Raw genomic sequence first — 26,952 nt, 5'->3', positions numbered from 1 at the left:
AAAGTCTGGTTTCAATTCCTAGTCTTGAAAAGTCATGGAAGACTCACCATCTTTTAAAGACTGTCTAGACCACTTCTCTAGGATGTCATCTTTTGCAGCCTTGAGCTCTATAACTTATCTTCTGTATCATTTATTATGAAGCTCTTTATTGTTACCTTTTAGGTCTCTCTCTCTATAAATTATATATAAATTTTATATCTTTACTTATAAAATGGAAACACTGATAAGACAATAGGATAAGAGGGGTACAGTTCCCACCACCAGAGCTCCATATCCCATCCCCTCCCCTGAAAGCTTTCCTATTCTTTAACCTTCTAGGAGTATGGACCCAGGGTCATTATGAGGTGCAGAAGGTGGGAGGTCTGGCTTCTGTAATTGCTTCCCTGCTGAACATGGGCATTGACAGGTCGATCCATACTCCCAACCTCTTTCTCTCTTTCCCTAGTGGGCCAGGGTTCTAGAAAATCAGAGCTCCAGGACATATTGGTGGGGTTGTCTGCCCAGGGATCCAGTTGGCATCATGTTAGCATCTGAAACCTGGTAGCTGAAAAAGAGTTAACATATAAAGGTCTATGTATTTTTTATCACTTCTCAGAGGTCATATGTCTTTGTAAGTAGGAGTCATGATTTGAACTACCAGTGTCTGCAGTGCTGTCTGATCTGTCCTAGCATGCATCATATGTCTCATTATTGACTAAATTATACTTTATTTTGAAATATGATTTAATAAATGTCTCATTTAAATGTGAACAGAACCCTGAAATCACAGGAAAATGTGGTTCTATTTGTACACTGCTTCTTTAAAATATAGTTAAATGTGTAGAATAATGAATACTTTTTAAATTCAGGGAACTGGGAGATAGATGGCAAGATAATAGTATCATGGGTTTGAAGACAATCATATCATCAAGGGAAATATGATCAAATACTCAGAAGTTTGTCATTTTCCTCTCTTTTTCTTATTTTGAAAAAACAAGTTACTATATAGCAGTTTAATAGTCTATCCTTATCATCCTGTTAATATACTAGTCACATTCTTTCTTTTTATTTATTTATTTATTTATTCCCTTTTGTTGCCCTTGTTGTTTTATTGTTGTAGTTATTATTGTTATTGATGTCATCGTTGTTATATAGGACAGAGAGAAATGGAGAGAGGAGGGGAAGACAGAGAGGGGGAGAGAAAGATAAACACCTGCAGACCTGCTTCACCGCCTGTGAAGCGACTCCCCTGCAGGTGGGGAGCCAGGGGCTCAACCAGGATTCTTACACTGGTCCTTGCACTTTTTTGCATCATGTGCACTTAACCCGCTGTGCTACCTACCGCCCGACTCCCACTAGTAGCATTAATGGTGTGCAACTTACTGTCCCTGTGTGCCATATAGCTTCCAGACAGTGGGTAACATTATTTATTGAGAGTATGTTATGCCTTAAATAAGTTCTCTAAGTAGACTTGAAATACCATAGTAGATGACTTTATAATACGGGAGATACTTAAAGAATTCAAGTCAGTTCTTGAACATTTTTCTCAGTGGCATTATTTTTCATCTTTGGGATGTTGTAGTGTTTCTTTTATGGTTTATGACGAGCTTTGGAATTGTATGATCTCTGTTTTCTGAAGTTTTATTTTCTTTTGCTCAGATCATTTTCTGTGGAGAAGGAAGGTTGGGGAAAGGAGGCTTCCAGCAGATGGGCATTGGTGCCTGGGGTCTAATCTGAACAATCAGGCTGAGTCCTGCACCGTGGGAAGTGCTGTTATTGCAGTAACTAAGCATGAGGCGTATGGTCATGCCATGTTGATTTTGGGAACCAAAAAATAACATTTTCTCTTGTGCCTGACAGAAAACTGGTTTTCTTAATATTTCTCCCTTAATCTTAAATCAAAGAATGTGGAGTTAGAAACTTTACATTTAAATGCTTTTTAGGATCCTCTAAGATACTGTCTCATAGGGCAGTTTGGCATTGTGCTTATGAAAGAATGCTCTTTTTTTTTTTTTTAAATGTATTTACTGTGTTTTTCAGTGACCATTTTTCAGCCTTCATTTTACTTGATCTCTCAGAACATATGCCATAGCTGTTGGTGCCCCAGTCCTTGATACTATTTCTTTAGGTATTTTCTGAGACTTTATACATCCATGTTTTTTATATTTATTTATTTATTCCCTTTTGTTGCCTTTGTTATTTTATTGTTTTTGTGGTTATTATTGTTGTTACTGATGTCATTGTGTTGGATAGGACAGAGAGAAATGGAGAGGGGAGGGGGAGACAGAGGAGGGAGAGAAAGACAGACACCTGCAGACCTGTTTCACCACTTGTGAGGCAACCCCCCTGTAGGTGGGGAGCCGAGGGCTCGAACCGCGATCTTTATGCTGGTCCCTGCGCTTTGCACCACCTGCACTTAACCCACTGTGCTACCTCCCGACTCCCTATACATCCATGTTTTATTGTGCTACTGTACCTACCAGTTCATCTGTCATTTTCACTTAGGTATCCTTTTCTCCATTGTGATGTATCATGAGTATCATGGCATGCTCAGTCCCTTGGTGATCTCATTCAGTTTCACCAGTTATATATTAAGCATGCAAATCAGTTAATACCAAATCTACATCTCCATTCCAGAGTTCCAGCCTGAATTACTAATAACGATTAGTAATTTTAAGTGCTTACTTGTCTTTGCCACACACATTCCTAAAAAATATCTCACTCCCAAACTGGCTGTGTTCTGTTTGTTTCTTACAAACCCACACTACCCAAGCTTCCTTAGATCCTTTGACCACTATTCCACAATTCCAAATGATAAAATAAAGGAAAAGCAAAGTAACGGTGGACTCATCTTTACTTCTTTAGTTCACTTAAACTCTAGAACTGATTCAGGGAGAAATCCTGTTGACTGTATATCTGGATTTGACCACTTCTATTACACAACTTTGACATTGATCATTATCAGCTATTTTCTGGATAGCTGTAATAGTTTCTTAGCCTATTCTGACTCTCACACCCTGTCATTTTTTCCTTTTATATTTTGTACTCCCTTCCGCGGTCTAGTTCCAACACAGAGCCAGAAAGATAAAATTTTTGAAGTAGATTAGAGGGGACCAGATGGTGAAGCACCTGGTTGAGCACACATGTTACCTTGCTCACCTGCAGTGGTTACTGGTCCCCACATCTCTCATGCAGCAGGTGCACTTCACAAGTTGTGTGCCTGCAAGTGTCTGTCTTTCTTTCTCCCTCTCTAATGTCTTGAGACACTGAGTTTTGGACCGGTTTGCTGTATTGCGCTAGACAACTGAACAATGACCTCCGGAAAGCAACAGACTGTGTGCTTTTAAATTTTGACCTTCTTTGACATTAATTGATTAGTTTCCATGAAGATAAGAAAGTGGTTTATGACACTTGATGAATTCTCATGCAGATATTAGAAGAGTAGAAAATGATTGCTGCTTGGTTGAAAAAGGACAGTATTTCTAAAGGCTATCATAGAGGTGAAGCCACAGGTCCCTGCCTCCTCTCTAATGGCTTCCATAACCCTCTGGTTTCAGTTGACTTGGAGAAGAGAATCTAGGAATAGAAGTCTTAGGACGGGTATAGGTCTAACTGACTTTTGTACTGAAGACTCTGGGTAGATTGATATCTAGAGGTGGGAGCACCTTATTCATGGTATCTCGGTGATATGTATGTGCAGAGGACAAATGTTCACTTGACAGGCTTGGATATAAATGAGAAAGTTCTTTTTGTGAACAAGAATTAGTGATAGTTGAAATTGCTAGATATGTATTTCTGAGCTATCTCTTTTCAAGAATTTTTACCTTTTTATAGACTCATTTCAACTCTGTATTTGAAAGCAGATAGTTTATTCTTGAACTGTAAGACTGAATATATTAACCTTTAATGTAAATGCACTTACTTATTGAGCAGTCAGTCACTCCTACATTTTTCTGCTTGACCTTGGTGATAAGGAACCACTTTTTTATTCTTATTTTTTAATGCCTACTAGGAATTTTTATTTGAAAGTTACCGAACCATCTGATTTGGATTCTTTAAAATTTAAAGTTAGAAATAAATTGGCATTCCCAAGATATTTTGGATGAAAGGGTTGCCATCACTCTATAATCTTGAGTTGTAAAGAAGCAATTTTAGTTATTTTCTATGTGGGTTGACAAGTGAGCTTTTTTTTGTGGGCTAGAGTTGGTAAAACAAAGACTTATTCAAGCTGTGAAATGCATTCAAGAGTAAATAGCGATAAATGACAGGAAGACTGTTTTGTCAGATATGTTTTTGACTGTTGTACTAGCTTTTGATTATGGGAAAGAAAGTCTTGTTTGAACTTTGGAATGATGACTCTTCCATAATGGAAATAAGATGGCTTGACTGTAAAAGACAACAAAGATGGGGCCAGGCAGTTGCACACATTACAGTGTGCAAAGACCCAGGGTCAAGCCCCTGGTCCCTACCTGAAGGGATAAAGCTTCACAAATGGTGAAGCAGGACTGCAAATGTCTCTCTGTCTTTCTGTCTCTGCTCTGCCACTTCCCCCATCTCAGCTTATCTCTGCTTCTATCCTATAACAAAATAAATAAAAATATAATAGAAAATAAAAAAAAAATAAAAAAAAATAAAAATAAAATATAAAATAAAAAAATATAAAATATATAAAAATAAAAATAAAATATAATATAATATAATAAAAATAAAATATAAAAAAAATAAAAAAATAAAAATAAAATAAAAGTCAGCTTCTTCTTATCTTTTAAATACCTTAAATTCTTCAGTCCAATTTTCTTGTTTTATAATAAAAAAATTAAAAAAAAAACTTTTAACTAGCTGCTCCTTCCTCCCTCCCTCCCTCCTTCCTCCCTCCTTCCCTTCCTTCCTTCCTTCCTTCCTTCCTTCCTTCCTTCCTCCCTCCCTCCCTCCCTCCCTCCCTCCCTTCCTCCCTTCCTTCCTTCCTTCCTTCCTCCCTCCTTCCTTCCTTCCTTCCTCCCTTCCTTCCTTCCTCCCTCCCTCCCTCCCTCCCTCCCTCCCTCCCTCCCTCCCTTCCTTCCTTCCTTCCTCTTTCCCTCTCTCTCTTCCTTCCTTCTTTCCTCTTTTCTTCCATCCTTTCTGGAATATAGACAGAAAGAAATTGAGAGGGAAGGGGGAGAGAGAAGAAAAGAGGAAAAGTGCCACTAACTCCTGCCTCATGACGTTTCCCTCCCTGCAGCTGGGGACCCAGGACTGCACCTGGATCCTGAGCATGAGACTGTGTAGGCTCTTCTGGGTGCTCTACTGCCCATCACCCTAACTGCTATCTTATGTCCCATTCAAAACGGATCTTGAACCCTCCTGAGCCTGTATAGCATTAGAAATAGTATGAACTAGTTTGTGAGTGTTAATGAATTCAGATTTATCTAAAAAGGACTTGATGGAGTTCAGTGAAGCTTAGTTAAGCTGCGGCCAAGTTTTACTAAATGTCATTCGTTGTTATTTCCTCAATACTCTCTCTCTCAAAAAAAAAAAAAAAGAAAATAGATACTCTTACTAGAACATTATTATTGAGGGAGATAAGAAAATAAAGAGATGAAAGCATTTTAGAAGGAGGTAAGAAGAGATGCCTTGAGTTTGACTGTTAAATGTGGAAGTGGAAGCAAAGTAAATGTGGAATTCAATAAAGGGAAAGTACCTCTACAATTTGAAGTGCTTATGTTAAAAGGAGCTTTAATTCTGCCTATATAAGACCAGTTCTTGGCTTTTTTTCTCTTCTTCTTCATTATTAATACAAAATCCGTTTACATAAAGAACCCAAGGACATTTACTTCAACTGAAACTTTTCCTTTCAATGTGCATTAAAATTACATCCTTTCTAAAATGGTGTTGCGATTTTGACCTCAGCAATTTTGCAGAGTATAGTTTTTGCATTATAGGGCTGGAGCTGAAGAGAGTCTCTGACAACGTAATTGATTTGTATTTAGCGTTCTTTGGCTTATGTGTTGGGCTAAAAATAACCTTTTGGGGTGACCTCATTTTAAGTACTTTGCAGTCATGTGTCTCCAATTTCATTTCAGTTTTCAAGAATTCCCAAGGATGACTACAGAAGTGGATTCTGATATTTGTGATTGTTTCACTGTTTGTCAGAAAACAAATTTAGTATGTTAAAGGAAAACCATCCATGAGAGTTACTTGCTTTTGTGATTTGAATTTTATCTGTCAGCAAGAAATATTGATGTTTGTGGACAGAAACTGTTTAATTTTTCTTCCTATCCAAATGAGTCTGAGGCGGCATTCATTATTTTAATGGTGACATGGCCTAGTGCCTATTAGACTTATTCATTTGTTTGTTCATCCACTGTGTGTGCACTTTATTTCTTTCCATATAACGTCCGAGATAGTTGCAAGTTTGATAACTGCACTGTCTGAAGCATCTAAAATTTATCCCATCATTTTGTGTTTAAAATAATGTGATTTAAAATATGGATTCGGTTTTAGTGAAAAAAAAATGTTCTAAGCTATATGGTGGATTCAGAATTTCACTCTTACACTTATTATTTAATTGGAACATTTCAAAATGCACTCTAATCATTAAACTTTCTTAAAGCTAGCACTAATGCATTCTTCAAACAGAACTTTGAAAACTGCTCGGGTTTTAAGCAGTTAGGGTAGTTATAAATTTGGAGTGACCTAGAAAGCCTTCCCAATTCCTGTTTACTCAGATTATGAATAGGCAGTATCTGTGTGTTACTGAGAATATGAATAGATTGCATTAAGAAACAAAATTTTGATTAGAAAATTTGATGTGTGACAACTCTACAGGGCCAGTGGTGGTGCACCTAGTTGAGCACACATATTACAGTGCCCGAGGACCTGGGTTCAAGTCCCTGGTCCCCATGTGCAAGGGGAAAGCTTTGCAAGCGGTAAAGCAGGGCTGTGGCTGTCTCTCTGTCTCTCTCCCTCTCTATCACCCTCTTCCCTCTCAATTTCTGCCTGTCTCCATCCAATAAATAAAAATTAAAAAAGAAAACTATGTACAATAGCAAGATAATTGACAAAATATGATTGATCTTAAGGAATGTGTAAAGCTATAAGAGAAAATCTTTGAACATCCCTGCAAGTGAAATGACACTCGTGTGGGTTAGAACAGCTTCACATTACAGAGATGTCAATTCTCTCTCTTTTAAGATAAAAGTGGCAATAAACTATTTTTTTTGAAGTTAGACAATTTGGTAATGAAGTTGAGATAAAAAAATTCATGAAAAGGAAAAAATGTGAAAATACTCAGCAGCAGTGGGATTCTTATAAAACATCTATAATTAGATCAGTGTATGTGGTACTCATGCTTGGTTAGATACTCCAGTGCTGTAGCCTGGAAATTCAAGGAATAAATTCAAGTGCATGTTGAAATTTGGCATCTAATAAAGATGTTATTAAAATTCTCTGTAGAGAAGATAGATTTTAATATATATCTATATATATATATCCCTTTTTTTCAAACAGGGAATTTCTTATCTCTGGAAAATAAATGATGTTAAGAAAACTGGCCACTTCAAGAATAATAAAATTAGACCTATACATGAAACACTGTAGCAAACTTCAAATGGAATAGACATTTAAAATTTTTTAAATATAACAAGAAAACATCATGAATTAAGTCCTTTGCTATGGGAAAGATTTTTCCTTTATGCCTCCAAATTCAGAAGTAATAAAACAGAGAAAAATGATGTTTTGATTACTTGTGCATGGGAAAAGTCATCAATAAAGTCAGGATAAATAACCAATTTGTAATTTATGTAAATGACATACATTATAATTTTCAATACATGAAGAAATGAGGTCAGAAATAGTAAGAGACTAAATGACTAAAACCTGATTGAAGAAATGAACAAAGGACAAATATTTCACAGAAAAATTCAGTTAATGAGTGACTTTTAAGTAAGTGAAAGGACTGGTCAAATCATAAAAGTGTGACAACATATTTTATTAATGAGACAGTAGGGAAAAGAAATATTGTCATATCGTATTGCTGTGAGGGCAAATGTTCTATAACCCCTGTGGAGGAGCCTTTTGCAATACCTAATAAAATTAAAGAGGCATTTACTTATTGACTATTACTTAGCGATTTACTTTGAAGTTGCAGTTACACAAATATGGAACAAGAAATGTAGTGGATGGTTACCATTGTTAGTAATAGTTAAGTATGAAAAAAAATGACTTGAAGAAGTTAAATTTTCCTGGCAGCCATTTTTCTTTTTATTTTGTTTTCTCCTTCTCTTTCTCATCCTCCTCCTTTAAAAAAATATTTATTTATTCCCTTTGTTGCCCTTGTTGTCTTATTGTTGTTGTTATTGATGTCATCATTGTTGGATAAGACAGAGAGAGATCGAGAGAAGAAGGGAAGACAGAGAGGGGGAGAGAAAGATAGACACCTGCAGACCTGCTGCACCGCCTGTAAAGGATTCTTACTCTAGTCCTTGCGTGTCGTGCCACATGCGCTTAACCCGCTAGCTACCGCCTCCTTTTTCCTGTTTCGTGTATATGAAGATGACAGAGAGGGACACCTGCAGCACTCAATTGCTTGTGAAGCCCTCCCCCCCTGTAGGCAGGTATCAGAGGCTTGAACACAGATCCTTCCCTCTTGATTTCTGGCTGTTTCTATCCAATAAATAAATAAAGATAATAATAAAAAATTAAAAAACAGAAAACTAATAGAGAGCTGGGGAGCTAGCATAATGGACTTGAAACTTTAGATTCCCAGGTTCAATCCCTGACAACACCAGAAGTCAGAGCTGAACAGTTCTCAGATTTAAAAAAGAAAATTAATACAATAGTATATCTCATTTATATAATAGAGAAGGGAAAGTAAAAAAATATTTGTATAAAAAGGTGTAATTAGAAAAAAGTCAAGGTCTGAGTATTTGGAAGTTAATGTGAAATGGGCAGAAATAGAATAAAGATTATACACAACATTTATTTATTTATTATTATTATTGTTTTATTTTATTTATAAAAAGGAAACATTGATAAAACCATAGGATTAGAGGGGTACAACTTCATACAGTTCCCACCACCAGAACTCCATATCCCATCCCCTCCCTTGATAGCTTTCCTGTTCTTTATCCCTCTGGGTGTATGGAGCCAGGGTCATTGTGGGAAGCAGAAGGTGGAAGGTCTGGCTTCTGTAATTGCTTCCCCGCTGAACATGGTCATTGACTGGTCGATCCATATTCCCAGCCTGCCTCTCTCTTTCCCTAGTGGGGTGGGGCTCTGGGGAATCGGAGCTCCAGAACACATTGGTGGTGTCATTCCAGGGAAGTCTGGTTGGCATTATGCTAGCATCTGGGACCTGGTGGCTGAAAAGAGAGTTAACATACAAAGCCAAACAAATTGTTTACTAATCATGAACTTAAGGGCTGGAATAGTGCAGATGAGTTGGGGGGTCCTCCATTTTGTAGATAGCTAGTAGGCATATTTTAGTTATATTTCAAAGGCCCATAACTATACTAGTTTTTTTTTTTTCTCTTTTTTCCCCCTCTCTCCATTGTTACTGGTCATCTCTATCAGGAACAACAAAATAGACCCCTTTGTGGGCCCCCATAGGACCTTGCCCTCAACTTGGATCAACAATAGTAGAGAATGTTCCATCCTCTTAAGGGAGGCTGGACAACATACTCTATGCTATACACATTTTTTTTTCCCTCCAGGGTTATTGCTGGGCTCGGTGCCTGTACCATGAATCCACCGCTCCTGGAGGCCATTTTTCCCCCTTTTGTTGCCCTTGTTGTTGTAGCCTCATTGTGGTTATACACAACATTTTTATGCCTAAGGTAAGCCAGAGTGTGTAGTGCTCTGGTTAAAATATACATATATAATGTGAAGTAAATTCAAATAATATATGTAACTGTTCCTGAGAAACCAATGTTTAAACAACTTTTAGCATATAGGCTTGTTATGATGAGTTTTCATAAAGGCTTCCTTGAAATTATCCAATTTTAATTCATGATAACTTCAAAATGTATACATTTTCGTTTGAAATCTTAGTTCTCAGTTTTTAGAATTTCTCTCTGTAAATACTGTGATCTAGAAGACTCGCTTTGCTTTGTAAAAATATTTTGGTCATTAAAAAATGCATCAGTTAAAGGAAATTCCTACCTGGTTTCCACTAAAACATATTTTCTGAAGAAATTTAACAAGTCTTTGAGACAATTGAAGTATGTTTAGTGAATTTTGCATCTACTTCATAGAAAGTAATATTTTTTTCTCTTACTGAACCTTCCAGTGGATAACATAACAAAAAATACTAGGTATATTATAAATTTCAGTGTTTCTTTCACAAGCTCTAACAACTTGCTTCGTTATTCCAGTTGTTAGGGAAAGAGCGTGGTGGGGCCAGGTGGTGGTGCACCTGGTTAAGCACACATAGGATGAAGTGTGAGGACCTGCTTAAGGATCCAGGTTCAAGCCTCTGCTCCCCATCTGCAGGGGGTCGTTTCACAAGCAGTGAAGCAGGTCTGCAGTCTCTCTCTCTCTCTCTCTCTCTCTCCCCTGCACCTCTCAATTTCTCTCTGCTGTATCCAATAAAACGGAAAAACTGGGCCACAGGAACAGTGAATTCTGAGCCTCAGAGTTAACCCTGGCAAACGCTAGAAGAAGAAGAGTTAACCCTGGAGGAAAAAAAAAAAAGAGCCTGATGTACACATAGACAGATAATGGTCAATAATAGTAGTCTGGAGGACTAAGTAAAGCTCACCACCTTACTTAGTCTCTGAAGGAATGTTTTGTTTTTTACATGAAAGAAATTAACTTGAACCTGAGTTAATAATCTTTTGAGAAATTTAAGTGTATTTTAAAAGAGCGCCCAATTAAAAAGCTTTATTTACTATTGAGAGGGATGGGGATGGGAGGGCTGGTGAGAACCAGGCAGTGTTTGAGTGAACAAGCCTTACTCAGAATGGAAATGCTAGCTTTCTCAAATGCCCGAGGGGAAAGTGACAAAATTGACTTAGCAAATGCCATAAAGAAAGGACATTCCAGGTACAGTGAATTATATATACAAGACACTGTATAAAATATACTTATTTGCTCAACTTGTGACAGATTGAAACATTTTATTTATTCATGTATTTTGCTATTAGTTAGGTAAAAATGTGTTTTTGTGGGGCTTTCTTAGGATGAGAATGATGAAAGAGGAAAAATGGAGTTGTAATGTCTCTAATAACCCCAAACTTGATGCCTCTTGCATGAGTGCTTCTCCACTTAGACCCAGTTGAAACAGAACACCTTTCCTCCCTTTATATTAAAAAATAAATAAATAAAGATTTTAACTTCTAATGAGGGAGCGAGTGTATCACTCAGCTGTGGTAGATGTGGTCTGGGGGGTGGCCCTGGGATCTCAGTATGTCCTGTGCTAGATCGCAGAATTATTTCTCCAGCAGCGAATAGTTTTTCTTATAGGTAGAAGAAACTCAGATTTCAAAATCTAGCTTGAATCAAAGTCAGATTTGAGGGTGACTAGTGCTCTATTAGAACATTTTGATTTGGGGCGGGGTGGTGGTTCACCTGGTTGAGTGCACATGTTACAATGCACAAGGACCCGGGTTCCAGTCCCCGGTCCCCACCTGCAGGGAAAAAGCTTCACAAGTGGTGAATCAGGGCTGCAGGTCTCTCTCTCTCTCTCTCTCTCTCTCTCTCTCTCTCTCTATCACCCTCTTCCTTCTTGATTTCTGGCTGTGTCTATCCAATAAATAAATAAAGATCATACAAAAACAATAAGAGAATTTTGATTTGTGCAGACTACTGACCTCACATTTTTATCATCTTCATCAATAACTCAGATTACAATATTAATGTAAGCTAGTAGAAAATCAAGATAGTGCAAACAAGAAGGATAGCAAAGAGATCTATTTCTCCAGGTAAAATGGGTAGCAGCCACTACATAGTCACTGCAAATTGTGGTTGTTCGGAAGGAGAGAAGAAAGTGAACGATCGAAGAGAAAAAAGGTATGAAATGTGTCTGAGATTTTGATGAGATAGAGAAGTAAATTAAATCTGTGTTGGTGTGGGCAAGCAGCACAGATGTGAAATTGAGAAAGAGGAAATAGAACATAAGGTTTTTGCTACATGTGTGATTAAATCGCATGGGTCTATGGAGAGGAAAATTGAGATGCCGGGGAAACAAATGATGCTGTAAAAACTGAAATCATCCGCTGAGCAGAGGCTAAAGATCCCGCAGGGAGATAAGGTTGTTTTAATGATCTAGTGTTGGAGATTACTGGGAAGATCAGCTAGAACTTGGCACTACTCAAGAATGGTACTATCAACTTATTAGAATCACATGTACTCCAGTATTCTAGATAATCTTTATTGGTGGTTCTTGACCCAAAACAAAACAAAACAAACAAACAAAAAGTAGCAGGCAGTTCAGTAAAAGCTAGCTAAATACTTCTAGTCTATTTCAGTAAAGTAGGGTTTTGTGTTTGGTACAATAACAGGACCTTCGCTCTTTTATTTTTGACACTTTCCTCCTATTCTTTCACTTCTGTGATTTCAACCTCTTGTTTTATACATATGCCTAATTTGGAGCACAGTGTTACACACACAAAAGAAATCTTTGACTGAAATTAATGCTTTAATGGAGTTTCTTTAAAATTTTTTTTAATTTATTTACAAAAAGGAAACACTGGGAGTTGGGTGGTAGCGCAGTGGGGGTTAAGCGCATGTGGCACGAAGCAAGGAGCAGCTGAAGGATCTCGGTTGGAGCCCCCGGCTCCCCACCTGCAGGGGAGTCACTTCACAAGAGGTGAAGCAGGTCTGCAGGTGTCTGTCTTTCTCTCCCCCTTTGTTTTCCCCTCCTCTCTCCATTTTTCTCTGTCCTATCCAACAACGACAACATCAACAACAATAATAACTATAACAATAATGAAAAACAAGGGCAACAAAAGGGAAAATAAATAATAAAAAACAGGAAACACTGATAAAAAAAACCATAGGATTAGAGGGGCACAACTCCACACAATTCCCACCACCGGAACCCCGTATCCCATCCTCTCCTGATAGCTTTCCTGTTCTTTAACCTCTGGGAGTATGGACCCAGGGTCATTGTGGGATGCAGAAGGTGGAAGGTCTGGCTTCTGCAATTGCTTCCCTGCTAAACATGGGTGTTGGTAGGTTGATCCATACTCCCAGCCTGTCTCTCTCTTTCCCTAGTGGGGCAGGGCTCTGGGAAAGTTTCTGTAAGTGAAGTGTGTGTGTGTGTGTGTGTGTGTGTGTGTGTGTGTGTGTGTTTATGTCCTCTACACTTAGAGTGTATATAGATTTATATAGAAATTACTAGCTAAATCATATTCAATGCTAAAACACATCAGAATTACTATATATAGTTATTAGCCTTTTTTTCCTGATGTTTGACATGTAAAGATCTTCTCCCATTCTTTAAGTCTCTTTGAGTGGTAGTTTCTTTTGCAATGCAGAATTTTTTTCGATGTGATGTAGTCACATCGAAAAAAATTTACTTAAAATTTTTTTTTAATGAAAAAAATTTTTTTTACTTAAAAATTTTTTTAACTTAAAAAATACTTAAAAAAATCTTCCTTGCAATTGGATTTGTGTCATTAAAGATGTCTATAGAATTTAGGTGGAAAAGACGTCTGCCAATATTTTTCTGTATTTGATAATTTCTGGTCTAACGTACAAGTCCTTGATCCATTTGGAGTTTACTTTTGTGTGTGGTGAAAAGTAGAGCTATATACAAATTTAATGCAATTTCCATCAAGGCTCCACCAATCATTTCTTTTCTTTCTTTTTTTTTTTTTTTTAAAGAGAATAAAACAAAGGCTATAAACCTTTATGTGGAACCAGAAAATACCTAGAACACAAAACAATCATGAGGGAAAAGAAGAGAACTAGACGCGTATCAACTGGAAGCATTTCAGTTTCCGATTTGATTTCAAGCTATACCGTAGAGCCATTGTGATCAAAACTGCACATCACTGGGTCATAAATAGACATATTGACTAGGCAAATAGAAGGGAGAGCCCAGAAATAAGCCCCCACACCTATGAACAAGAGGGCACAGATCATTAAATGGAAAAAGTAGAGTCTCTTAAACAAATAATGTTGGGGTAATCGGTTGGAAAGTATAGGAGAATGAAACGGAGCCATTTTTATTGACTCCATGTGCCTACCTTCACTTCCCTTCTAAGTCACCCTTACACCAATTAATACTTCTGAATGTCCTTCTGGATGTCCTTCTGGATGTCCTTCTGAATGTCCTTCCTTTTTCCTTTTTCTTCCTTCCTCTCAGATAAGCAAAACGGTGCCTGACTTCCTCTGGTATTTTCCAGATTCTCTTCCCTTCCAGTCATAGTATAAAAACAAAAGATTTCTGTGTTCCAGAAGGTGGTGCAGTGGATAAAACATTATACTCTCAAGTATGAGGGCCTGAGTTCAGTCCCCAGGAGCACATGTACCAGACTGGTGTCAAGTTATTACTCTCTCTCCTCCTAGCTTTCTCATAATAAATAAATAAATAAATAAACAAACAAACAAATAAATAAATAAAATCTTTAAAAAAACCCCAAAAATTTCTGGTGACAAATGTTTCTGGTCCTGTTGGAATTGGGGTTCAGAGTCCTTTGGTTATATTCCTCTAACATTTCCCCCCCTGTGTGAATAGGGAATGAAATTATTTTGGGGGAGCAGAAGGAAGGAGTTCTGGTTTCTGTAATGGCTTCTGGACTGGGCATGGACTTTGGCTTGTTGATTGATACATCTAGCCTGTCTCTGTCTTACCCTACTAGGGTAGGGCTCTGGACATGTTGGTGAGGTCATCTGCTTAGCAAGGGCAGAGGGCAGAATAGAATTGTAGCTGCATCTGTAACTTGGTGGCTGAAAGACAGCAAGATATACAACAAGAAAATCTTTAATAAACAGGAACCAAAGGTCAGGGATAGAGTAAATGAGAATAGGGATTTCAAGGTAGGAGAAACTAGAAAGTCTATTTTAGCTATGTTCCTAGGCACCCAGTGCTTCAGTAATCTTTGCTTGAGTATGATAGCTAACATGTAGGTAGACTAGAAATATTGTCTGGAAGGATGGTGTCAGATTAGAGAATAGAATTTGAAAGCTGGGAGTCGGCTGTAGCGCAGTGGGTTAAGCGCAGGTGGCGCAAAGCACAAGGACCGGCATAAGGATCCCGGTTCGAACCCCGGCTCCCCACCTGCAGGGGAGTCGCTTCACAGGTGGTGAAGCAGGTCTGCAGGTGTCTTTCTTTCTCTCCCCCTCTCTGTCTTCCCCTCCTCTCTCCATTTCTCTCTGTCCTATCCAACAACGACAACAACAATAATAACTACAACAATAAAACAACAAGGGCAACAAAAGGGAATAAATAAAATAAATATATTTAAAAAAAAAGAATTTGAAAGCTGGGATGGGGGAGTTGGGCGGTAGCGCTGCAGGTTAAGCGCAGGTGGCCACAAAGCACAAGGATCCCGGTTTGAGCACCGGCTCCCCACCTGCAGGGGCATCGCTTCACAGGAGGTGAAGCAGGTCTGCAGGTGTCTTTCTTTCTCTACCCTTCTCTGTTTTCCCCTCCTCTCTCTATTTCTCTCTGTCCTATCCAACAAAGACATCATCAAAACAACAATAATAACTACAACAATAAAAGAACAAGGGAAGCAAAAGGGAATAAATAAATATAGAAAAAAAGCTGGGATAGGGCAGCTTTCTTTTTGAAAAAATAATAAAAAACATAAGTACAGTTAACTGTTTACCACATCAATTTGACCCAAGGCCCATGTATATTCATATTTAGCACGAGGACCTGTATAACCTTCAAGTTCTTGTCAATCTGCACTCACAGACTGGGCACATTCTGGAGTGTACTCATTACAGAATTAGTTCTCCTATAGTGGTAGAGTAGGATCACCTGGCCTCCCTTCAGAGAGTGGGGCATTTTGTATCATTGCTACTTTATAGTGAGGGTGAGATCCTGGACAGGCTCACAGAAGAGCTTATGATGCCATTCCTGATGGAAATGACTTGATAGTAAAGAGAGGAATCTGTGAGGACAAATGATGGTGCATTTAGTTGAGCGCACCTGTTATATTGCTCAAGGACCGGGGTTCAAGCCCCCAGTCTCCAGGCGTAGAAGGAAAGCTTCACAGGTGTTAAAGTGGTTGGTACTGCAGGCGTCTCTGTTTCCTTCTCTCTCTCCCCCCTTCCTCTTACATTCTCTTTGACTCTATCCAATAAGTAAATAAGTTAATAAATAAATAAATAAGATATTGGGAGAGAGGGGGGGGGGGAGGAGAGAGAGAGAGAGAGAAAGATCTGCTAAAGGTCTAGGCCCATAGTATGGGGGAATGCAAGGATTCCCTCATTAGAACCCCAGGTGATGAAGTGGCTGGAATTGGCCAAAATGGCCATCATTAAGTGAGCCAGTCTCTTGCCCTTCTTCAGATTTTGCCGTCCCTTCTTTGTCTCACGGTTTCTATTATTGTCCTTTGGAGCTTGAAGTCACTGTTCTAAAGATTCTGTCTTATTTTAAAAAAAAAATCCAGTCAGTGGGCTGTGAGTGGTGCAGCGGGTTAAGCACACATGATGCAAAGCACAAGGACCGGCATAAGGATCCCGGTTCAAGCCCCCGGCTCCCCACCTGCAGGAGGGTCGCTTCACAGGCGGTGAAGCAGGTCTGCAGGTGTCTGTCTTTCTCTACCCCTCTCTGTCTCCCCTCCGTTCTCGATTTTTCTCTGTCCTATCCAACAACAACGACATCAATAACAACAACAATAATAACCATAACAAAGATAAAACAACAAGGGCAACAAAAGGGAAAAAATAGCCTCCAGGAGCAGTGGATTTGTGGTACAGGCACTGAGCCCCAGCAATAACCTTGGAGGCAAAAAAAAAAAAAATCCAGTTAGTACACTATGTCCTGCCAGAAGGATTGCTTAGACAAGAAATAAGTGCAAAGACAACACAGGAAGAGCCTCATTTTTTTTTCTTTTCTGGATAATAAATCCCATCAATAAGATAAAGAGTTGAGGTCAAACCTTCTTGGTGTCCTGAAAACAAAAGAACTGCATTACAGATCTACTGTTAACCTATTTTTTGTCCCATAATCCTATTGTTTTGCAAGTTATGTAATTGACCTTTGTTTTTTGAAAATTAATCTGAAAAAATATTTGACAGAAGAACTTTAGTCACTTTTGTGGCTATCAGTACATATCTTTAGTTCAGAGATTTTGTTATATGTGTACTACCTTTAATGTGCTCTGACAATTTTTTAAAAAATTACAAATCCTAAAGTTATATTTTGATATTATTTTTATTCTAAAATTCCCTTTAACTTTGTGTAGGGTATATTTTAATTTAAGCAAATGCAGGTCATGAAGAATGAAATTCTGTCTCCTCATTCCATTTTTCCCCCCAGGGTTATTGCTGGGCCTTGGTACCAGCTCTATGAATCCATTACTCCTGGTGGCTATTTTTTCCGTTTCTTATTGGATAGGACAGAAAGAAACTGAGAGAGGAGGGAAAGATGGAGAGGGAGACTGACAGAGAGACACCTGCAGACCTGCAGGTGGGGAACTGGGGTGGGTTGGGGGTAGGGGGCTTGAACCAGGATCCTTGGGCTGGTCTTTGTGCTTCCTACTATGTGCGTTTGACTCCGTAGACTACCGACCAGCCCCCCCCCCCCCCCAAATTGTTTTCTTGTTTGGTTAGTTTGTGTTTTTCTTTTTTCTCATTTCAGGGATTCACAGCTTCTTACTGTTTTTTCTTGAAAGAGATAGAGACAGAAAGGGAAAGAAACCATAAAAGTTAAGGTTCTTTCATTGCAGGATGGACTGGGTATAAGAACCTGGGTCTCACGGTAAATCAGTGCACTTTCAAAGTGAGATGTTTTGCCGGCCCTCAATAGAAAATGTTTCACCTGACTCTTCTGAGAACTATTGAAAAAAAAAACCCAAAATGAACCTGATTTTAGTGGCGAGAACAAGCAAACCTTTGTGGAAGAAGTGGCAATGTAGTTTGGCCTTCAACCAACCTTGCATTTTATTTTGATTAGAATATAAATATGAGGGGACAAAAGAGTAATATTTAATTATTTTACAATCGTTACTATGCTAATATCAAACCGTTATTTTATTTGTTTATATTTTATTGATTCATTTATTATTTTTGCGTTATTTTATTTTTCTCATATTTGACAGGAGGATAAAGAGAATTTGAGACAATTGGAGAGCAGAGAGGGAGAAAAAAAAGCACCTTCAGCACCGTTCATGTGGCTCCTCCCCCCAGGTGGGAACTGGGGGCTTGAACTTGGGTCAACCTGCACTTGATTATGTGCCCCATGGCCTGACCCCTAGTGACTCATTTCTTATATTGCTTTATGGGGATGGTTATGGCTGACAATTTTACCATACAACCTTTGATTTTTAAACCTGAATATTATATTCAGAACAAAAAGTCATTCCAGTTGGAAATTTAGAGTTTATGTGAGAGGTGAAGGTGTCTTTTTCTGAAGCACTGCCTTCTCAGACAGACATCTGAGGGTAGACACTCCCAGCCCTGGTGTCATGCAGACACTAAACACACACACACACACACACACTCTCTCTCTCTCTCTCTCTCTCTCAGCACATTTTGTCTCAGCCAAAGACATCAGCACTATTATATATCTTCTTTGCAATCTCTATTTTTGTGATTCAATAAGAAATATAAATTTGCTTCTGAAAGTATTGACTGTTTTCTGTGCTATCCCAAATGAAGCGGCCTTCTTTACAGGAAAGCTTAATAAATGGCTGTTGAATTGAGTGAATGCATGGATAAACACAGTTGTCAGATATGGCCCTGAAGAGGTGAAATGTTTAATTTAGTATGTATATTCACTTTCCATTTTGCTAATAAGAAACTACAGACTGGAGCTGCAAGATAACCTTTACTAATGAGAGTGACATTGCATACACAAACAACTGAAACCTCTTTACCATGCTTGTAAAGTGTTTTCATTTTACAACCAAATTTGATTTGTCCTGCCAAATTTGCATCGCTCCGTTCATTATCATTGCTAGCAGTCTTGTTTTTCTTCCTTTTCCCCCATTTTTCCGCTTAGATTGTGGAATAAATTGTAACTTTAGCCAAAGATATTTTTCATTTGGAAAAGTGATGATAACAATAGTGATAATTGCTGTTATCAAATGAGAGATTTCAAACTTGCAAGGCCAGAGAGGGTGGACCTTGGGCCCTGGTCATTGCAATAACGCCGTGGCAGCTTGCTTGGGGAACCTATTTTTCTGCCATCATAGGAGACTTCATTTAAAATCAGTGCATTTGCTCTAAGCATCTTACCTTTCATGTTTACTCTGTACTTATCCACAAGTTCATGGTGAGTATGCTTTTTTTTTTTTTTTGTTATCATGGGAGTGCTACTTCCTATTATTATTTTATTATGGTCAGGAGGTAATCATCTTTTAGAGCCATTGTAATTTCCGAAATGAATACAGATTAGAAAAGATATTTCATGGGGTCAGGTGGTAGCGCAGAGGGATAATCACATATGGCGCAAAGTGCAAGGACTGGCCTAAGGATCCTGGTTTGAGCCCCCCCGGCTCCCCACCTGCAGGGGGGTCGCTTCACAAGTGGCAAAGCAGGTCTGCAGGTGTCTGTCTTTCTCTCCCCCTCTCTGTTTTCCCCTCCTCTCTCCATTTCTCACTGTCCTATCCAACAACAACAGCAGCAATACAATGATAATAATAATGATAAACAAGGGTAACAAAAGTGAAAAAATAGCCTCCAGGAGCAGTGGATTTGTAGTGCAGGCACCGAGCCCCAGCAATAACCCTGGAGGCAAAAAAATATATATATTTCACAAACTTGATAGTTAAATGGAACAAAACTTATTCTAGTACCTCACACTAAATTGTCTTCAGATTGAATGGAACACAACTAACTCTTAGTTACAAAGAGTGTGTTTAATTATTGGCCTCCGGGTTCATGATTTGAGGGCAGTCATTAGTTCATTTCTACCAACAGCTCAAATGGATGGCAGAGACCAAGTGTTTGTACTAAATAGAGGTCTGGAACTCTGGACTAATTAGAAAGACAGTCATTTTCTTCTATGCCTGAGCTTGAAATTTATCTTGAATCCAACTTTTCAAATCAGAGTCAATTCATTCAGATTTAATTATAAGAAAAAAAATAAATCACTGGACTGGTGAAATGTATTTTCATGCCTGAAGCTCTGAAGTCCCAGATTCAATATTCAGCACCACCACAAGCGAGAGATGGGTAGTGCTCTGGTCTAAAAAAAATTATTTTTTCTTTATATATGTAATTCATCAATTGTATTGAGTGACCTAGTAAAAACAACCTACACCCACACATATCACATGACTGGTTCTTAAGCTTAGTGTTTCTCAAGAGAAACATTTTATTATATAAAGGTATATGTAATATATGCCATCTGGTTTCCCAAATGCCAAATGATTGAAATTTTCTGGGTGGATCCTGTCATGTGAATAGTGAGTCTCTCAAATAAAGGCATCAGATAGGGGAAACACATTAGGGAAAAAAACCCTCAAATTTCATGTTTGTACAATTTATATAGAGATTAAAACACCTTCCTTCTATTCTGACAGGATTAGATACCCCTCAAAGTAAAAGAAGTGTGAATAATTGGATTAAATCTATATGTTTCTAAAACTTAATTAGTGAAGAAATGAAAATAGATGGTAAATATGACTTGAACAGAAAAAGTGAATTCTAGACATAACTTCAACTATTTTAATATGAGTATAATTTTTCATATTGTTTCATTTTGCTTTCAAAGGGAAAATGAGAAATGCAATTAATATGGTTTAACTCTGCAGGATAAATATTATTATTTAATGATGTATAAAACAACTTTATGCAAACAGCTTCATGCTGGGCACAGAAATGAGAAGAAAAAAAGCCAGATTTACGTGTATAGAAGCATGCTTTTAGGACATCTGATTCTTTATTTTGAGCACAGGGACTTAGTTCGTTTTGCTACCTATCGAATGAACATCTGGGGAGTTAATATTGTATATCACATATCCTGTAAAACCGTAAATGCCATGCAGGATGAATAAGGCATATAGACTGAAATCTAAATGCAACTATTTATTGACGAACCATTTCTTTTGACCATCTCACTGACTCTACTAATGTCAAGACTATGTCATAATTAATGATTTAGTTGGCATCACTGATTGAGAATCTGTTAAGGGCAAAACACACTCAGCTATGCCATTTCTAGTCGATTATGTTCTCCAGAATGAAAGCCTGATTTCTGGGATCGGCATTGAAGTCTCCACAAATGAAACTCTACTTTCCCGTCTAATCTCCACCTGCCCCCTTACATATAAGGCTTTTACATCCGTGAGTTCTCCCTGTGTTTCTCCTTTAACCTGGAAGACTTCCCAGGAACAACTGAAATCTTTCTTTGCACTTCTCTGAAACAGTTTCTATTCTGCCTTGTGTCTTAGGGTATTTATTTCCTCCTTCAATTATATTCATTTTTCATCACGTTCTATACTTTCTACTAGACTTTACGATGTGTGAAGGCCTGGAACGTGCATTAATTTAGCCTGTGTGTTTTTCACACCACCTAGTAAAGTGCTTATTCTTGGTTTGGAGTAGATGCCTATTAAATGTACAGTACTCTGCTGGTAAACACAAGAGAGTGAACTCCTTGCATTCCACATCTTGACAACTTCTTTGTTTTACATGTATTCTTAGTTTTTTTTTAAAATGTGTATCTTGAAAACATCTTAAAAATAATAGAGGGATTAGCTAGTATAAAAAGAAACAGTTCCTGGTGGGAATGTAAATTGGTCCAACCTCCGTGGTGAACAGTCTGGAGAACTCTCACAAGGCTAGAAATAGACCTCCCATATGACCCAGTAATCCCTCTCCGAGGGGTACATCTAAAGTTTTTATAGGATTACATGGGACTTGGGTTTTGTTGAATAAATATGGATATAACGAAACAGCAAGAACAAAAGTTACCTGAGAAAAGAGAAAAAACAACAAAAGGCCTGTAGGGGTGTGGCCTTAGCTGAGAAGGTGAAAACCTTTCTTTACTCTGCCTCTGAGCTTCTGAGCCTCACAGCTTTGCTTGTGCCTATGTTAGATGAGGTCCAAATGGTCTGTTTCCCTGGAGCTGCTGCTCTGGGTGGAGCTGGGGTGGCAGACCCTCTTCTCTGTTCCCTCCCTCTTAGCTGTGGGCTGCAGGTTAATCCCTCACAGCCAGTCCTCCTGGCCTCTCACCCTCCCCGTGTGGGTGTCACTGCCTGAGGCGCTGGTCCTGCCTCCTGTTGGCTGGAGACTCCTGCCATTTCCTTGTTCATCATCAGAATCTCTGAGGAGCTGATGAGGTGGTTGGTTAGCTTCCTTTTTCTTTTTTTCTTTTCTTTTCTTTTCTTTTCTTTTCTTTTCTTTTCTTTTCTTTTCTTTTTTTCCTCTCCTCTCCTCTCCTCTCCTCTCCTCTTCTCTTCTCTTCTCTTCTTTTTTTTTTTTTTTTTTGTCTCTGTGGGGACAAAATGGCCCGTTTTCAGGATGCCTGGTGGACAGTTCTTACTGAAACAGCACTCTGGCTTTAGCCAAGGACCCCCCCCCCGCCCTGCCTTGCCCCCCACCTCCACTGCACCTCTTAGAGAGGGGCCAGGCATTCTGTTCTTTTTCATGAAGTGGTGCTAACCCAAATCATCTCCTCCTCCTCCTCCTCCTCCTCCTCCTCCCCCCTTCCCCTCCTCCTCCTCCCCCTCCTCCTCCTCCTCCCCCTCCCCCCTCCCCCCTCCCCCTTCCCCTCTTCCTCCTCCTCCTCCTCCCTGTTGCTGCAGCGCAGTTCCGAATCCACCGCTTCTGGAACCTCCTTTTCTTCCCCCTTTCCATTCGAAAGGACAGAGAGAAATTGAGAGAGGAGGGGGAGATAGAGAGAAGGGGCGAAAGATGAGACACCTGCAGACCTGCTACGCTGCTTATGAAGTAACCCGCTGCAGGGCTCGAACCCAGGTCCTTGACCGACTGTATCCTTGCGCTCACTCATGCACCACCGCCCTAACCCAAACCTCTGCAAATTAAAGAGTGGAGCGTGCAGTTGTGGGGAGAAGGCTGCCCTAACTGTGGGAGTTCGCCTGGGCTTTCAAGTCCAGTCCCTAGCAAGCTGGCCTGGTCTGTTTCACTCTGGCCGGGAGCCTGCGGACCTTTTTTTGACCCGGTTTGGGTGCTGTCCTTTCTCAAAAGTTTGGGAGTTTTCCTCCTGCTGAGACAGCTGCGGTGAGCTCCCGCAGTCTAGGTTGGTCTCTCTCTTTCCTAGTTCGAATGCCTGTGTGGGCTCTTTGGCTGGAGACCTTCCTTTGTTCCTTGGAGTTAGAGCTTCTGAAAAGCTGGCCTGGGATTTCAGTCGTGGTTTTATTGGTTTGTTGATCCTGTGATTCTAGACACCCCCCACCCCACACACACACACACAAACACACGTCAGACCTAGATCTACCTGCATTGCAGTCAGGTCTGGGAAGGCATTAAAAGGAAGGTCTCTATCTGCCTGCAGCCATGTTCTGAGGAATCTCCTATATTTAATAGGAGATATTTCTCTCTCTCTCTCTCACTTTTTCCCTTGTGATGTCTTTGTTTGATTTCACGTCAGGCTAATGATGTTGACTTTATGGGATGAACTGAAATTGCTTCCTCCTCTTGAGTGTCTTAGAAAGAGTTTTGAATAATTGGCACCAGTTTGCCTTTAAGCGTTTGATCAAATTTAGTTATAAAGCCATGAAGGAATAAATCTTTCCTTGTAAGTAGTTTCTTTTTTTTTTTAATTTTTATTTCTAATTCAGTCTTTTTACCGGTCATTTGTCTGATTAGATTTACTGTCTCATCGTGAGTCATTTTTGGGTAGTTTATTCCTTGATAGGAATTTGTTCTTGACATCTAAATGATCTGACTTATTTTCATGTAAACAAGGAGTGGATAATGTTCCATGTGCCAAAGTGTCTGCTGCTTTTACTGAGTTTTCCTGGATTTTCTTAAATCCATGTTTCTTTATTTCCCCGTTTGATAAATATTTGAAGTGACGTGAAATATTTTAGTAATTCATTTTACTAGTTGTGCTTGTTTTACTTCACCTTTTTTTTTTTTTTTTTGGTAAATGACATTGTGCTTTTATTTCCAGTTTCCCCATCATTATTTTTGTATATAATATTTGCATCAGTGCTTCAGGAAACTGGATCACAGTCCAGTAGGATAGAATGTGAGCCAGGTCCCAGAGTTACTCTAGAAAAGGAGGGAGACAGGACCCAGTAGTGGTGCAGCTGGAGCACACAGACTACTTTGCTCCAGGACTTGGGTTCAAGGCCCTGGTCCCCACTGAAAGGGGAAACTTCACGAGTTGTGTAATAGTGATGGAGGTGTCTCTCCTTCCCTCGGTCATTCTCTCCCTCTCAGTCTTTCTCTTTTCTTTTTAGATTTAAAAACTATTCTTTATTTGGCTCAAAATTCCTCTCCCCAGTCATGGTTTTTTATTTTTTATTTTATTTATTTTTATACTACAGAATTACATGTTGACAGGGGTTTGAATCCATACCATTCCCACCACCAGAGTTCTGACTCTTCAGTCTCCCCACTGCAAGCCACCACAGTTCCCCTGAAATTGTAGACATGGGCCAACCATCATCTACAACTGTCTGTCCACATTTATACATACTTACTGCCCCTCTTTTACTGATTCAATCCTCTCTTCCCCTCCAAGCCACTCATGACAATTTAACTACCTCCATGTGTCCCTCTCCTTTTCCTTCCCTCTCCCCTTCCCTCCCCTCCCCTCCCCTCCCCTCCCCTCCCCTCCCCTTCCTTCTCCTCTCCTCTCCTTTCCTCGTGCTGATGGAGCTGGAGTTCAGAGCCCTCTAATCTTCATTCTATCACTTCTCCTCATCTGGGAGTATGGATGAAGGTTGTTTATGGGGAGCAGAAGGTGGGTCTGTAGTTGCTTATTTGTTGAGCATGGGTGTTGATCCAGACCCCCAGCCTGTTTCTGTCTTTCCCTAGTGAGCTGGAGCTCTGGAGAGGCAAGGTTCCAGGACACATTGGTGAGGTCTTCTGCTCAGAGAAGTCAGGATGGAGTCATGGTAGCATCTGTAACTTGGTTGAGACAAAATGATTAGTGAACAGGAACTGAAAAGTTCATAGGATTAGAGCGGGTGAGATCAGGGATTGTAGGGTAAAAGAAACTAGGAAAACTATTTTAGGCATGTTCCTGGGGGCATACAACCATGGTAGTTTTGCTTGAGTTTGGTAGCTAGCCTAAGGTTGGATAAGAATATTGCCTGGTGTCAGAGTAGAGAAAAAGGCTAGAAAGTTGGATTAGGGCAGGGAGTGGGTCCCGTTTTTTAAAAAAAAAAATCTGTGGCTAAAATAAACTATTTACCTCTATCCACCTGCTCCAGGGCATATATAGAGAGAGAGCCTGTGTAACCTCTAAGTCCCTGTTGGTCTGAGCTTATAGCTCATGTTCGTATCTGTTGTGCTTGTTTTTCTACGGCACTGCAGGGCAGGTCTCCTTAGACATCATTTCTGGAGATGGAATTCCTCTTGCTTACCACTGGCCGCAGTGTCTACCATTGAGCTTCCCAGACAAGCAGGAGTCTCACAAATATTTGAGAGAAGTTCTCAGTACATGTTAACTTATTGGTATAGTGTCAGGAAGATATACTATTTTAACTCTGGGATCATCATGTTAGTTTTCTCCTTTTGCTAAGTTAGGGTTAGTTGCCATACAGAAAATCTGGCCAAGTTATATTAACCACTAGAGTTGATCCAATTTCCTTATCCAATTGTTTACTCTGCTGAAGCTGGGAAACCCATCTGAGATGGGACTGAATTGTCTGGTGAAGTTAAAACTGCAGACAATTCCATTGTTCATTCAAAGCTTAAACAAGTGACCAACAGTATCAATCTTACCTGGAAGCATTTTAGATGTTCTGAATCTTGGGGGGGCGATCTCAGAATCACGATGTGTGGGTTAACAACCTTTGAAACTATTCATTAGTCTATTAAAATTTTAGAAACACTGTTCTGAAATAACACATCTTAAATTTTAGCTGTGTGAAATGGAGACCTTTCGAAAATAAAAATTTCTCCTTTATTGAATATTAAAAGCAGGGTCTTTCAGGCAGTCTGTTGGAGGGGGGACGCATTCTAACTGGGTATTTGCTGCCTCAGTATAATGTGCTTTCAGAGCTTGGGATTCAGCAAGCCTGGGATGAAACCGATCAATTTGCATTTCTTCCAAGTTCACAGGTGCTGCCACTAACTGCCGGCATGTGGACCACACCTTGTAAACTGGCCTTGCAGATTCGGGAATGTCTGTTACTGGAAAACAGAAGTGGGAGGAGAATGCGAGCCTTCCATGGTCCTAAGATGTTTCGGGGCAGCTCCTCTGCTTCCTGGTGTGCCAGTCAGGTAAGATGCTCTCTCTTTGCCCTTCATGAGGAAGATGAGTAAATGGAAAGAAGCTTGAAGTTCTCATGCCAAGACTGGTGAGGGACGTATCACTTCGTGTGACAAGGTAGGAACAGCTACCAAAAGTGGTGCCTCCTCTCTTTCATACCCCGCTTCCAGGTCTCAGCCAGTGTTAACATATCACACACACGGCATCAAAAATAAAGTCGAGAAAAATGACTCCAAAATCCCAGAAGAGCCAACTTTGATGGCATGAGTTCAGGAACAATTCTGTGACCTCAGTTTCTCGGGCCTCTGGTCTTCACTTCTGAGGGGGAGAGTATAGTCACGGCAGCAGGAAAACCACTCACGTCCTGAGAATTTTAACATTGCAGGACGCTCTTTTTTTCGAAGTGCTGTGAGGCTCATGTGTGTCATGTGTAGGAGAGAAACATAGGAGACACTCTGACTCTCCGTAAATGCTTTAGTGCAGAGTCAGCGTTCATTAATCGGGGCTCTAGTGAATAT

General features: G+C 39.5%; 1 long non-coding RNA gene across 1 annotated transcript in view; it reads left to right on the top strand.

Annotated features, from left to right (window-relative positions):
* Nucleotides 1–26,407, top strand: part of LOC132534239 (uncharacterized) — a 285,582-nt gene extending 259,175 nt beyond the window's left edge. The window contains exon 6 of the long non-coding RNA XR_009545915.1: nt 26,277–26,407. This is a non-coding gene — a long non-coding RNA (uncharacterized LOC132534239). The remainder of the gene's footprint in view (nt 1–26,276) is intronic.
* The last annotated feature ends 545 nt before the right edge of the window (nt 26,408–26,952 follow it).

The sequence above is a fragment of the Erinaceus europaeus genome, chromosome 18 (assembly GCF_950295315.1).
Source record: "Erinaceus europaeus chromosome 18, mEriEur2.1, whole genome shotgun sequence".
Lineage (NCBI taxonomy): Eukaryota > Metazoa > Chordata > Mammalia > Eulipotyphla > Erinaceidae > Erinaceus > Erinaceus europaeus.
Note: the sequence above shows the minus strand (reverse complement) of the source record. Positions and strands in the feature narration are given on the sequence as shown.